At 43.4% G+C, this 13,362-nt stretch overlaps 1 protein-coding gene across 1 annotated transcript in view; it reads right to left on the reverse strand.

Annotated features, from left to right (window-relative positions):
- Nucleotides 1-13,362, reverse strand: part of Pard6g (par-6 family cell polarity regulator gamma) — a 67,230-nt gene that overhangs the window by 38,551 nt on the left and 15,317 nt on the right. The gene's annotated exons all lie outside the window — the stretch shown is intronic.

The following is a 13,362-nucleotide window of genomic DNA, read 5'->3' on the forward strand; positions in this document are numbered from 1 at the left end:
GCACTATTGTTAGGGCTAACCAACCGCTCTCTGATTAGACTGAATGCCCACACTACGGGAAGGAATCCACGCTGGGCACTGACACCTGGTGAAAACCCATGGCAGGAAAAACAAAGGCCATATGGGAACTGAACACTGCTGCTTAGCCAAACTGACAATGCACTGAACTGCCCGCTAAATGCTGATGTTTATACCCACAAATACCACCACAAGCCTGAACCAGAGAAGGTTCCTCCTAGTAAACAGTGGTGGATGAAGAGGCTCGTGACTGTAGACGGTGCTAAGGATCAGTGACCTGCGAGTGAGTTTACACCACCCTCTAAAGCTCAGAGAGCATTGTGGGAGGGGACAGAAGGGACGAAAGAGCTGGAAGGCAGATAGAGGGGCTGTGACACGTGGTTTCTGGGCAAGACACAGCCATGCAGTCATGAACTCATGGTGGCTGCAGACGCCTGCCCTGGATCTGGACAGAAATGGGCCCTCCACCTGTCAGTCAAAGATGAAGGAGGAGCTCAGGGGGCCTGAGCCCTCACTGATTAACTCTTTGCTACTGACAGGTTCAGGGACAGAGTGTCATAGCCTTCAGTTGTATACCCAATGGTGACACCACCAGGCTTCAGTGGACAGCTCTAATCCAATGGTCACACTGATTGCCCTGGTTTAAACTAAATGGGTCACAAGACAAACCTGAAAGTTATCAATCTCGGAATGGGGCTGTCAGGGAGGAGGGGGAGGCTCGAAAGGGATGGGAGAGAGAAGAGAGGTGTGAGTGAAGGAATAATCTGAATGCATTATATACATGTATGAAATTGTAGAAACAACAAAAACTATTTTTTAAAAGTTAAAAAGGAAGGAAGAAAGAATGGGAAGAAGAAAGAACGGGCGTCCTTTCAAAAGAGCATCAACCCTCCACCTCTGGACGGTCACTAGAGGAGCCAGACGCAAAAAGACCAGGGCCAGCTTCTTCTCTGCAGGCCCTGGCCCTGACCTAGTTGCCCACGGAGCTGCACACAGAACTTATGCCCACAGCATACGGGTCACCTCTTGAAGGCTACAAGGAAATCACCATATGGGTCAGTCTGACTTGAGGGTCTTGGCTCAGAATCATCTTCAGTATAATCAAGAGGTAAATGAATGGGCTGTACTGTAAACAAAGATGAAATGTTCGGTGTTACATATGAATAGCCACTAAATCATCTGGGCATCAAACTGGGCAAATCATCTCAAGACATTGAGGTTTGTGTTAAAAATCTACATTGCCCTCAGATTTGGGAATGTAGCCCAGAAAATTGTGTTTTTTGATAAGTTCTCAGAAGTAACTAATGCTAGTGTGTGGGGTTCACATACAGAGGACCAGTGGCTTAAGGGAATCGACTTCCAGAGCTCTGTGTGAAGACTGACCTGTCTGGGAAGCACTTGCTGTCCCCACGTCTTGCAGGCCACCCAAAGCAAAGCCAGTCTCTTACCTACCTACGCTGCCCACGATACCCAACAAAGGAACAATTCAAAATGCTGGCTTGGGAAAAGCTACATTCAGTGACTAGTCAGAAGTCTACTGTCTCCTCCTCCACACACAGTAAGGGGAGAAGTATGGCCCTCCCACACACTCAGAAGGGGAAGGAGGATGGCCCCAGACTTACTGTTTGGCTAGTTACATTTATGATCGGCTGGTGTCCTGGGAAGAGCAGAGGAAAGGGCTCTGTTCTGTCCCCACCAGTGTCAGAGGTACAGATTAAACATCCCCAGGCTCCCATTACTCAAACATGTCATCTCTTCTCAGCACTTTACAAAGGGTACCCCAGCAACAGGAGGCCTGGGTACAGCATGCTGGTCTTCACCCAGAGGGGTGGAAAAGCTGTAAGATACAGTTCGAAAGAGATAAAAGCCTACAACCCATGCTCTGTATGGCTTCTCCCTGATTTAGTTACCCAATCAAATCACAGCATATTTATTTGGGCAGTCGCCACGCTTCCCATCTTTGCGGCTGCCTTCTGGTAAGTCTATGAGCACGCCCCTTTCCTCCCAATGAAGACATCAGGGACTGTAGCGATGAGTAATGCAGCCCAGGAGCGGCTCTCTCACGTCCAGTCCTTGTCTGGGTGTCCTCAGCAGGATGCATGACTGTACACTCACCTGAGGAACACCCTTCCCTGTGCTCAGCACTCCTTACCACGGAGTCAGCACCCACAGTACATGTGGATAGAGCTCACACACTAAATTCCCAAGTTCCCCGACAGTGTTTCCAGCCCACTTACACTTGGCAAGGAAACTACAGGCAGCTCACAGTGTTTTTCATGATTTCTAAACAATATTCCTAAAATGTGTACCTTCCTATAGTAATTTGGAAAGACAAAAGAATACAGACTTTTCTTGAGGTGAAAAAAGCCTGGTTTGTATCTGACTGTGTGGCTGGTTTGCCACTCAATCAGATAGCCTATTATGTATGTTTAATAATGAGGTCCAGAGTTCTGACAGATGTGTGAAAAGGTAATGCAAAAATTCATCTTATCTAAGAATAAATAATTTTTATTTTCCACTTCAGATTTAAAAAGAGGCCTCCATGCTGTGGGATAATGCCTTTGTACACTGTAAAGATCTGTTACTTGTATTAGTTTAATAAAATGTTGATTGGCCAGTAGCCAGGCAGAAAGTATAGGTGGGGCAACCAGTCGAGAAGAATTCTGGGAAGAGGAAGACAGAAAGTCAGTTACCACCCAGATGCAGAGGAAGCAGGATGAGAATGCTGCACTGAGTAAGGTACCAAACCACGTGGCTAAACATAGACGACAATAATGGGCTAATTTAAGTTGTAAGAGATAGTTAATAATAAGCCTGAGCCAACAGGCCAAATAGTTTGTAATTAAGATAAGCCTCTGTGTGATTTTTTTGGGGACTGAACAGCTGTGGGACCAGGAAGGACAAAAACTTCCATCTACACCTCTAAAAGAAGGAATTAGTAGGTGCATCTCAATGTCATGGAATTCTTGGTAAAGCCAAGAACATTTCTACCTTCCAGAAATTGAGAGGATGCACGACTCTGTTGATCAGATAAGTCTTGCACATCAAGTGTTTTCTTCCTATCTGCTTTCATCAAACCCAGAAATGGTTCATATTGAATTCCCAGCAAATAGGTTATTTGAATAACGCTGATGGTTGGTTGATTTTCTCTTGCCAGGTGACCCAGGGAGAGCCCTCACCTGCTCACCTAGGAGTTTTCCCTCTTCCTGGCTTTTCTTTCACTTCCACAGCATCTGATCTGTTTGTGTAACAAACAACATGCTGGCTTCGACAGCTATAGCAGTAAAACACAGACAAAAAGACGCTTTCCATGGCCACTGAGCAATAATACCTTTTACTAAATGCAGGATAAACACTGTAATAACTCAATCTAGAATTAGCCATTTTGGTTTTTATTTATAACTTTTCATTCTTTTGTAATTTTATGCTTATATATATAACTTTTATTTGCATATGTATTTAATATATTTTGATCACACCCAGCCTAAATCTTCACTCCCACTCCTCCAGACAGACTCCCCACACTTCCCCCTCTGAGCCCTCTCCTGTTTGAGGCAGTTGCCGCGTGCACATGTGTGTGATTGCACACCTGGGCACAAACAGCTTATCGGCAGCTGCTCTCCTGACATTTGCCACATTGTGTGTTTGTTCTTCAGACGGGGTCTTGCTATATAGCCCGCTATGGACTCAATTCTTGATTTTCCTGCCTCAGCCTGGCGAGACAGAGTATGGCACCATGGCTGCTTCATTTAGTCATTTATAGAGTTGGGGGTGATAATTACAGTGCATCTAAAATATGCTTATATCCACCCCACAATGGTTTATGTGAGGTGTGTGTGTGTGTGTGTGTGTGTTGCCTAAGCTGGTCTTGAACTCATGGACTTAAAATTTTCCCACCTCAGCTTCCTGAGTGACGGAATAACAAGTGTGTCCCAGTGTTCCTCTCTTGGAGCTCTTCCCACTTTGCAAACTAAAAATACCATTGAACACCAAATTAGGAGTAATTTTCACAAAGATTTATAGCCATATGAAAATATTTCAACTTTATCAACTTCTTATAGCATAGAAGCATGAGAGATAATCAAGCCTAAATTAGTAGGAGAGAATACTAGAAGAAAAAAATCTAATCAGATAGTGATTCAAAAAGAAATCAAAGAGACAAGGACGCATGTAAATTTTCTGGTCATTAAAAAAGATTGTTCATTCTATTTTAAAATGTCTACTGGAGATACCAAACCACCCCATTCAGATTTCACTGACTAGATTGAGAAGTTCAGCTGGGCGTGGTGATAAGCACACAGGCAGGCACACACACACTTTTCCCAAAGCAGCCTTGCTGGGCCTAACTAGGTCAGCAGGCAAGTAAGTTTACAGCTTATCAAAGCTCCCCTTCCCCACCAGCACTCAACTCAGGCAGTGTTGCGCCCCCTCCCCCCGGAGGAATTAATCCTAGTCGCGGGAAGATGTGTACCGAGGAAGGTCACCTGTCCAGAGCAGACCTATCAAAGAAAGGACAACTAGGCGGGGTCGTCTCCCAGCAGCCGCAGGTCATCTGTGTCTTGAACCTTCAACACCTGATGGCTGGGGCCTCTTCCCATGTGTGCAAACCCGCACTCACTGTGACACAAACTGCTGCCTTCCGGAGAGTGCTAGGGAGTCTGTTGATTGTTGAGGAAGCTGGCAAAGAGCAAGGGTCAAAGACTCTTTAAGGGAAGAATACTCGTTGCTGGGAACTTCACAGATGTGTGGCTCCTTAGTCTGTCCAACTTTTGGCAAAATAAAACTGTCCTTCCGTTATTTCGACAATACTAACACACTTTGTAGATGATCTCAAGTTTTTATTTCTGCGACAGGATAGTAAACACCAAGGGAAGGGAACAGCTTTACCTTTTATAATAAATTTTTGCTTTTGTTTTTTGAGACTGGGTTTCTCTGTGTAATTGTCCTGGCTGTCCTGGAACTAGCTCTTGTAGATCAGGCTGGCCTTGAACTCACAGAGATCTGCCTGCCTCTGCCTCAAGTGCTGAGATCAAAGGCGTGTGCCACAACCACCCAACCTTTTAAAGCTCAAAAAGAAATTAATCTCAATATAAAATTCTTAGATCAGTAAGCAAAAGTACATTATCCTCAGCTAGGCATGGTGGCTCATGCCTCTGATCCTAGTACACAGGAGACTGAGGCAGGAGGATCACCACAAGTTCCAGGACACTCTGTGCTATACAATAAGACTCTGTCTTTAAAAAAAAAAAGCGTATTTACCTAAAAGTGAAATTCATTTTGATTCCCTTTAACATATAGTCAACAAGAACAACAACAGATTTATGATCATATAGTTAGAAAAAAGATATATATTAGTTGAGATGATATATGTATATTACACATACATAATATATCATCTCAACCAATAATCATCTGTCTTTTATGTTTCCCATCTTATCTGTCCTCCCTTCCCCCATTTCTTAAAATGGAGAGATTCCAGTTCCATGAGAGATTCTGTTTCAAGTTGATAAGTCAGAGAGAGTGATAAAGAAAGACGGTCTCCGGCCCCAGCCTCCAGATGTGTGCTCCCCTCAGCCCTGAGTACAGACAAACATACCACACATATACAGAGAGAAAAAAATTACAAGAGAGATTCAAACACACATAGAGATTAATGAAAATATATCATACCAAAACACATAGACTCTAGCTAAAGCCACACACAGGGGAAAATTTATGGGTATAAAATCCTAAAAGGAAACTCATTAACTAGAAACTAAGAAAAGTACAAACCTAATCCAAACAAGCAGAAAGGACTGGAGATTAGAAAAAAAAAATAGGGAAAGAAACAAAGCAAAAAGCTGAGTCTTTGAAAAGACTAACAAAATCAGCACATCTTTAGGTAGGGAGAAAAAAGAAACAAATTCAAATCTTTCAAACCACAAACGAAAGGGAGGCTACTGTTGTTGCTGGTTAGGAAGGAGGGACTGAGTATCCCCATAGCAATGGCCACTGTGATGAGGAGCCTGGATCCCTGAAAGCGCTATCTGATTCTGGGACATGGCTCAGGAAACATGGAGATGAGCCTGGCCATTTCATAAAAGCAGAAAGCCAGGAAGCAAAACAAACCCCACAAACATGGAGCATGCTGAAGGAGACAGGAACCAACCGGGAAGTGTGCCAGTGGCCAAAGCTGGAACAATCTGAACAACAAAATAAAATAGCACAAAATAAACATCCACGAGTCCACACAGATACAAACAAACGCCAGAATAAATAACTGGGCAGACATAGCTTCCATGCAGAAGAATACTAAATAATTTATCTGGATGCATCGCCCTCCAGGAAGGGCAGCACAAGTCTCCACCTTTTAGAGAGACAGGCTATGCATAAGGACTGTACTCCCAGAGTACAGTGTGGAAGGGAGAAGAGGGACTTCACAGTGGGGGTGTCTGGACACACTTCTCTGCTTGGGGATCATCGACAAGGGCAAATCACTGTGGCCAGCGTGGATGCTTGGCATGACAGATCCAAGTGGTACTTTGCCACTGTGGTTTTCTTTCAGAGTCACGATCCCAGTCTACTGATGAAAAGCACAACACACAACAAATGGCCACCAAGGGACACTGACCAGCAGTCTTCAAACATAAAATGGTCACCACAGACAAGGGCAATCAAAAGGACTGCAAGGAGACACCACGACTAAGTGGGATGGGCTTTCCTGGATGAGGTCTTGGAACACTAGGTTAGAAAGAACACTTGGGAAAAGCTAAATCTGAATAAAATATAGGGCTCAGTTAATTATGATGTATCAGCATTGGCTCCTTCATTACAAAAATGTACCATGGTAATAACATTCGATGTCAGGCTGGAGAGATGGCTCAGTGCTTAAGAGCATTGCCTGCTCTTCCAAAGGTCCTGAGTTCAATTCCCAGCAACCACATGGTGGCTCACAACCATCTGTAATAAGGTCTGGTGCCCTCTTCTGGCCTGCAGACATACAGACAGACAGAATATTGTATACATAATAAATAAATAAATATAAAAAAAAATAACATTCGATGTCCCAAATTGAGAAAACAAGCAAGGTGCATATGAGAATCTTCTATATTCTCACTGCAATTTTTCTGTAAAATTAAAAACGTCCTAAAATGATTTAAAACATTTTATATTAGTCTACAAGTTACAGGTCTCCTTGTGGCATTTTCCTCTCTATGTTGTTTTGGTTAATCCTCTCAAGTTCTTCACACCCATGTCCCCTCCCCGACTAGTACCCTTCCGTTGTGAGTGCCCCCTTCTCATTTTCATGCTATGTGTGTTCTGTTACTCCCCCTACATCCCTCCTTTACCTCCCCCCCATCTTGTTCCAGGCTTCCTTTTCTAAGGCTGGAACTTATGGATGGAACTAAAATATTATATTAAGTAACTCTGGCTCAGAAGGAAAAATCCCACATCTTTTCTCTCATTTCCAGATCTTAGCTCCTCATTTTCATATGTGTATAATTATGTGGGTGTGAATGTAGGCACAGTTCATCAATCTAAAATAAAATTTTCAGAAAAGATTATATGCGAATCCCATGAGGGACCATATGCTGACTACTGGATACCCTATGGTATAGACAGATTCCAAGGATGATACAAACTATGAGGACTTATTTAAAAAGAAAAACCCCAAGGAACTTATAACTAGGGTATTGAACTAATTCCAAAAATGCCCATTAAGATGATTCCAGGTCCAGGATGCCTTCACTCATGAATTCTACCAAACATTCACAAAATTTATAGCAACCTCTCATAAACTCTACAAAACTGTTCGAGGGAACACATCTCACCTTTACCCCATAAGGCCAATTTTGTCCTGATACCAACACAAAAAAAGGCACAGAATAAAGCTACAGATCAAAATCCAGCAAGACAGGGACAAAAATCCATTAAAAATGCCAGCAATCTATAATCATTAACATATAAAAGAAACTCCAAAACCAGAGCCAGCAAAGTGAACTACAGGCATTCACATCTGAAACTAAGTTGTTGTAATAAACAACATTAAAGGCCAAAAGCAACACAATCATCACAACATGAAAGATAAGTAAAATCAGACTCAAAACTAGGACAACCCAGCTAACACTGTGTTCAATGGCTTAAGACAGATTAGTTTGCCCCGGATCAAGAAGAAATCAAGAATGTTCACTTTCACATCTAAGAACTGGCAAGTAAGCCGAGAAGAAGGATGCTCTAACACTTCTGTTCATGGGCAGAATTTATCTAAGACTCCCTAGAGCTGATGAATGAGTTCGGTACAGTTTAAGGACACAGTATCACTACACAAAACAAAATTTATTTTTACACCACAGCAATACACAATCAGCCTGGAAATAAAGTTAAAAAAATTTACAAATAAAATATTGAAGGGATACAATGTTTAGAAATAAAGTAAACAAAAGAGGGGGGACTACAGAATATTGTTGAAAAGTTAAAGAAGATACAAACGGCTGAAAGCATTTCATGTTCACAGATTACAGAACTTGATGTCCGTAAATGCTCTGGTCTACAGATTCAAAGCAGCTCCTATCAAAATCACTGCCTGTGGGATGGTAACTGCCAAGTTGGTCCTAAAAGTATTTGGAAAGGTGAAAGACACAAAATATCCAAAAAGAATCAATCTTGAAAAGAAGAACTGGAGGACTCACACTCCCTAACTGCAAAATTCTTACTGTGGTGTTGATACACTGTGACAATGAATAGTGTGGCTTGTACTGGATTGAGAAATACCTAAAGTAAGCTTCTGGGTGTTCTGGGTGCGTCCAGAGACACACAACTGGAGCGGGGGAAGCTGCCTGGTGTAAATGGTACCATCCTATGAGCTGGGGCTCAGATATAGAACAGGCATGTGCTTTCTCTGGTCTCTGGCCACCATGATGTGAACTGCTATGCCCTGCCTCGTCCTCTGTATCCATGATGGACTGAAGAGGTGAAGAAGTAAATTCTCCCCTCCTTTAGCTGCTCATACACGTGCTTTGTCTCAGCGGCCCAAAGTCAGACTAGTACATATATGATCAAGGCAAATATAACTCACCTGACTTTTGACCAGTGGATTTCTATTAGGAAAGTCGAGACAATCCTATGCAAGGAGAAATAATCTTTTCAACAGCTAGTGTTGGAACAACTGAATGTCCACGTGAGAACACTGGAGCTGGTCTCCTAGTTTACACCACACACAAAAACTGATTCAGACTGGATTGTCGACTGGACCACATGATAACTAAGTATTTTAAAAACTCTTAGAATACATAGGATTACATTTTTATTACTTGGGCTAGGCAATTATTACTTAGATATGACACTCATGACATAAACAACAAAAGAAAAAATAGAACAAGTGGATTTCATTAAAATTGAAAATGTCTGTGTGTCAGAAGATACTATCAAGAAAGTGGAAAGGTTATCTACAGAATGGGAAAATATGTGCAAATTAGACACCTGATTAGGAAATCCTATCAAGATTATATAAAGAATATATAATATTCTTTAAAATCTCAACAGCAGGCTGCCAGGCGTGTTGGCACATGCACACAGTGGGGCAGTGCATGGCAGACAGACCTCTGTGACTTTGAAGCCAGCCTGGTCTACATAGAGAGCTCCAGGCAAGGGCTACATCAAGACCCAATCTCAAACAAAACAAGACAACATAACTCAACACCCAAAAGACGATTCACCCCAGCAAAAAATGGTCAACAAACTGGAATAGGAGTTTCTTCAAGAAGATCTACAGATGGCCAATTACCACATGACCAGATGGTGCTCAGCATTGCTAGTCACCAGGGAAATGTGGATCAAAAGCAAGGGGGATCTATCTCAAACACAAGAAAGAGTCCTCTGGAGTGCACGCTACTGTCCTATCGTCAACACCCTCTTAATGGCTGCACTTACTGTCACTTTATTAATAAGATCCAACTTTGAAAAAGAGTATAATGAGTCACACCTATGGGCTACATGGGTGTCCTCCAAACATCTACACGGACTTGCAAGGAGGTGGAGTCTGGTGAGAGATCCTTCACTGGGGGCATCCCCTCAGGAGAGACTGTAGGACCCCAGATGTTTATTTTTGCTTTCTGGCTCATGAGGTAAGTGGTTTACTCTGCCATCTGCTCCTTTCGTTACCTGCTGCCCCACTACAGGCTCAGAACATGATTTGGATCAGAACTTCTAGAATAACAAGCCAAAATAACCCTTTCTCTTTATAAGTGGTTTGCCTTAGATAGTTTATGGTAGTAATGGAATCTAACTAATAAGTTACCATTTCAAAACCATTTTCATGACTACAGTACTAAAAGGGTAAAGCATACTAGTATGAACGTGGGGAAATATGAAGCCTCGTGCATTTTTGCTAGTATTTCAATGGTCGGCAAACACTTTGGCAGTTCTGTAAAGGGTTAAACAGAGCTGCCCCTTGAATGACCATTTCCTCCTAGGTCTATACTCAAAGAGACAAGTACATATGCCTGTGCAAAAAGTTGTAAATAAATGTTTACAAGAGCACTGCTTTGAAAATGAATACAACACAAGAGTCCATCAAGTGACTGACAGGGCATACAGCGTAGGATATATGCTCTGGAGGATTCTGAAAATGTTATCCTAAGATGGGAAAAAAGACACGAACGGTCACTTATTGTATATTCTGCTTTACACATTATAACCAGAATAGGCAAATCAGTAGAGACAGAAAGTGTAATATGGAAATGATTCTACGGGCTGAAGGGAAGAAAGAACCAGGAGTGGTGTTCGTGGGCACGGTCACAGGGGTTCTGTCTGGGTGAAGTCAATGTTCTAAAATTAGATAGTGGTAATGACGGTACAGCTCTGAGACTATTAAAAACCACTGAATTTTTACAATTTATAGGTGTGAACTTCATATTAATTACAGTGTCTACAGCTGTTATTTAAAAGAGCTCACCTTAAAGATTATGTTTGTAAGACAGCCTATTGGAAAGGCTCACAGGCGGCTCTGATTAGAAACGCGGAACTCTGCAGGGAGGCACTGGACGGGTGCTACACAAGGAGGCTCTGGTTCTGTCCAGGAAACGGGAAGCCCCTTAAGACTGGGGTCGAGCACTCGTCAGCGCACAATTAGGAGAACACGTACAGTTAGGAGATCAGGGAAGGCCAGGCCCTGTGACTTCTGGGCCTTTGGAAGGAGGTATGGCTGTGAGGCCTGGGCCAGCAGAGCTGGCAAGGCCAGCTTTTCCAGTCTGAATGGGTCCTAGGGTGTTGAATAGAAAGGAGGTTGGAGGACAGGTGCTGGGAACAGGGTGGAACTTGCCTTTTCCCTCACACTGTCTCCACCCTGACCCCGAACTGCACAACTTCCTCTGCTCTTCTCTACTTAGACTAACATGCAGAAATGGAGTTCCTGGAGCCACAGGGCTCTAGACTAATGTGCAGAAATGGAGTTCCTGGAGCCACAGGGATCTGTCGTTCACATCTATTTTCACTACTTAACATATATCCCAGGGGTAAGTCAGCATCATCGCCATGTACATAGAGGTGTCTTAGGGTCAGCAGGGTTGGATCCAAGTCTGCTCAGCTGTCTTTACGGCCTGAATTAAACTGTAAGTTGCTCACTTCTCAGAAGGCTACCTTGCAAGCCCTTCCACCTACGGCTCAGAGAGCATGAGAGACTGGGCCCAAGGCCACAAAGTGATTGATTCCAGGCTGACTGGAAACGGGATCCTTAATTCTTGACTCTTATTTTTGTTCTTTCTCAAGCATAAACTGTGGTCACTGGTAGCCAAGAGCCCACGTATTTCTCTTATTACAGAAAACATAGGTTTAGAAAACAATCTAAAAATAGCCCCTTAAGGTTCAGGAGTTGAAGGCTTGGCTGCCAGTTGGTGGGGCTGGGATATAACCAATCACGGCGCCTGATTAAGGGAAACAGACCGTCAGGAGCACCTCTGTAGGTTTATCTGTCCTGCTGTCCCCTCTTTCTGTGGCTCTGCTTCCTAGCTGCCACAAAGTGAGCAACTCTGCCCTGTTCCATCCTTCTGCCATGACACTCTGCCCTGCCACAGGTTCAGGGCTGGCCAAGCATGGACTGAATCCTCTCAAACCAGGAGCCAAAATAAACGGCTTCTTTTTGAAAAAAAAAAAAAGTTGTTTTTCAAGTATTTTAACGCCGTGATATAAAGTAGCTAAGACAGACTTCATATCAAATTCATGTGGATACTATTTTCACTGAAAAACATCTTGCTGAGGGGGCTGGAGAGATGGCTCAGAGCCTAAGAGCATGTACTGTTCTTCCAGAGGACCTGAGTTCATCTGGCAGCCTGTAACCATCTGTAACTCCAGGGGGACTCAATGCCGCTGGCCTCTGCAGGCACCTGTACGGACATGCACACGTTTAAAAAGAATAATAATAATAATAATAAACAAAAACAAAACAAAAGAGCAAAAAAACCCCACTTCTTACTAAATCAAGTGCACCTTTGGCTGGATACCATTCTTGGTGATGTGCATGCCCATTTTGGCGCCTATGGTAAGCTGGCCGGCTACTGCCCTCAAGCTGAGCCCTGACTGTGCCTTCCTTGCCGTGTTCAGAGGAATGAAAACTGGCAACAGTGCTGTCCTCACATGCTGCTGTCTCTTGATAGATGGAGGCGGCTTAGGTCTGAACCACTGGGTCCTGAAGAATCCCAGGAGGAAGAATTTCTACCAAGTCTGCCATTTGGTTGTCCTGTTCAGGGATAGGACACACACACAGCCCCTCTGCTCTCTGGCTATCACAGGGAGATGTTTCCTCTCCTTTAGAGAGGCACAAAAGGAAAACTCAAGCAGTGGAAGGACTTTTGCTTGGTCCCCGGCTCTCTACTGGAATTTGGATTGTCTAGGAGATCACCTCCCTTTTCAAGTTGGTTTTCACAAAAAGGCAGAATAAAAGTAAAAAAAGGCACAAATTTCTGACTGGCTTTCTGTCATCCTTTGTCATTCATTTACTCAAAATATTTGGCATCTGAAAAATGTTCTTTCCCTTTCTGCATTCGTTAAGTCCCTGCTTGTCTCCGAACTGGTCATAGAAGTGAACCACACGTGTGACAAGGACAGGAATTTTGGGCAAACCAGTTTTATTCAGGATACCTCCTGAAGGACATTCTAATGTCTGCTGCACCCAGGCACGTCCTGGGAGTCACGGGACTCATATGTGCCTGAGCCTAGGCTGTCCCTGCTGGCTCTCAAGGGTCCCACAGAGATGTATAACCTGCTGGAGATATCACCAGCCATACGGAAATGCCCAGCGGGTATGGCCAAAATTTCTCTTCCAGGTGTGTCTAACAAGCATGCTTCTTTAAAATGAAGATCGCAAAGTTT

The sequence above is a fragment of the Microtus oregoni genome, unplaced genomic scaffold, assembly GCF_018167655.1.
Source record: "Microtus oregoni isolate MIOR12 unplaced genomic scaffold, Mior012 000065F_ref0000479, whole genome shotgun sequence".
Taxonomy (NCBI): Eukaryota; Metazoa; Chordata; class Mammalia; order Rodentia; family Cricetidae; genus Microtus; species Microtus oregoni.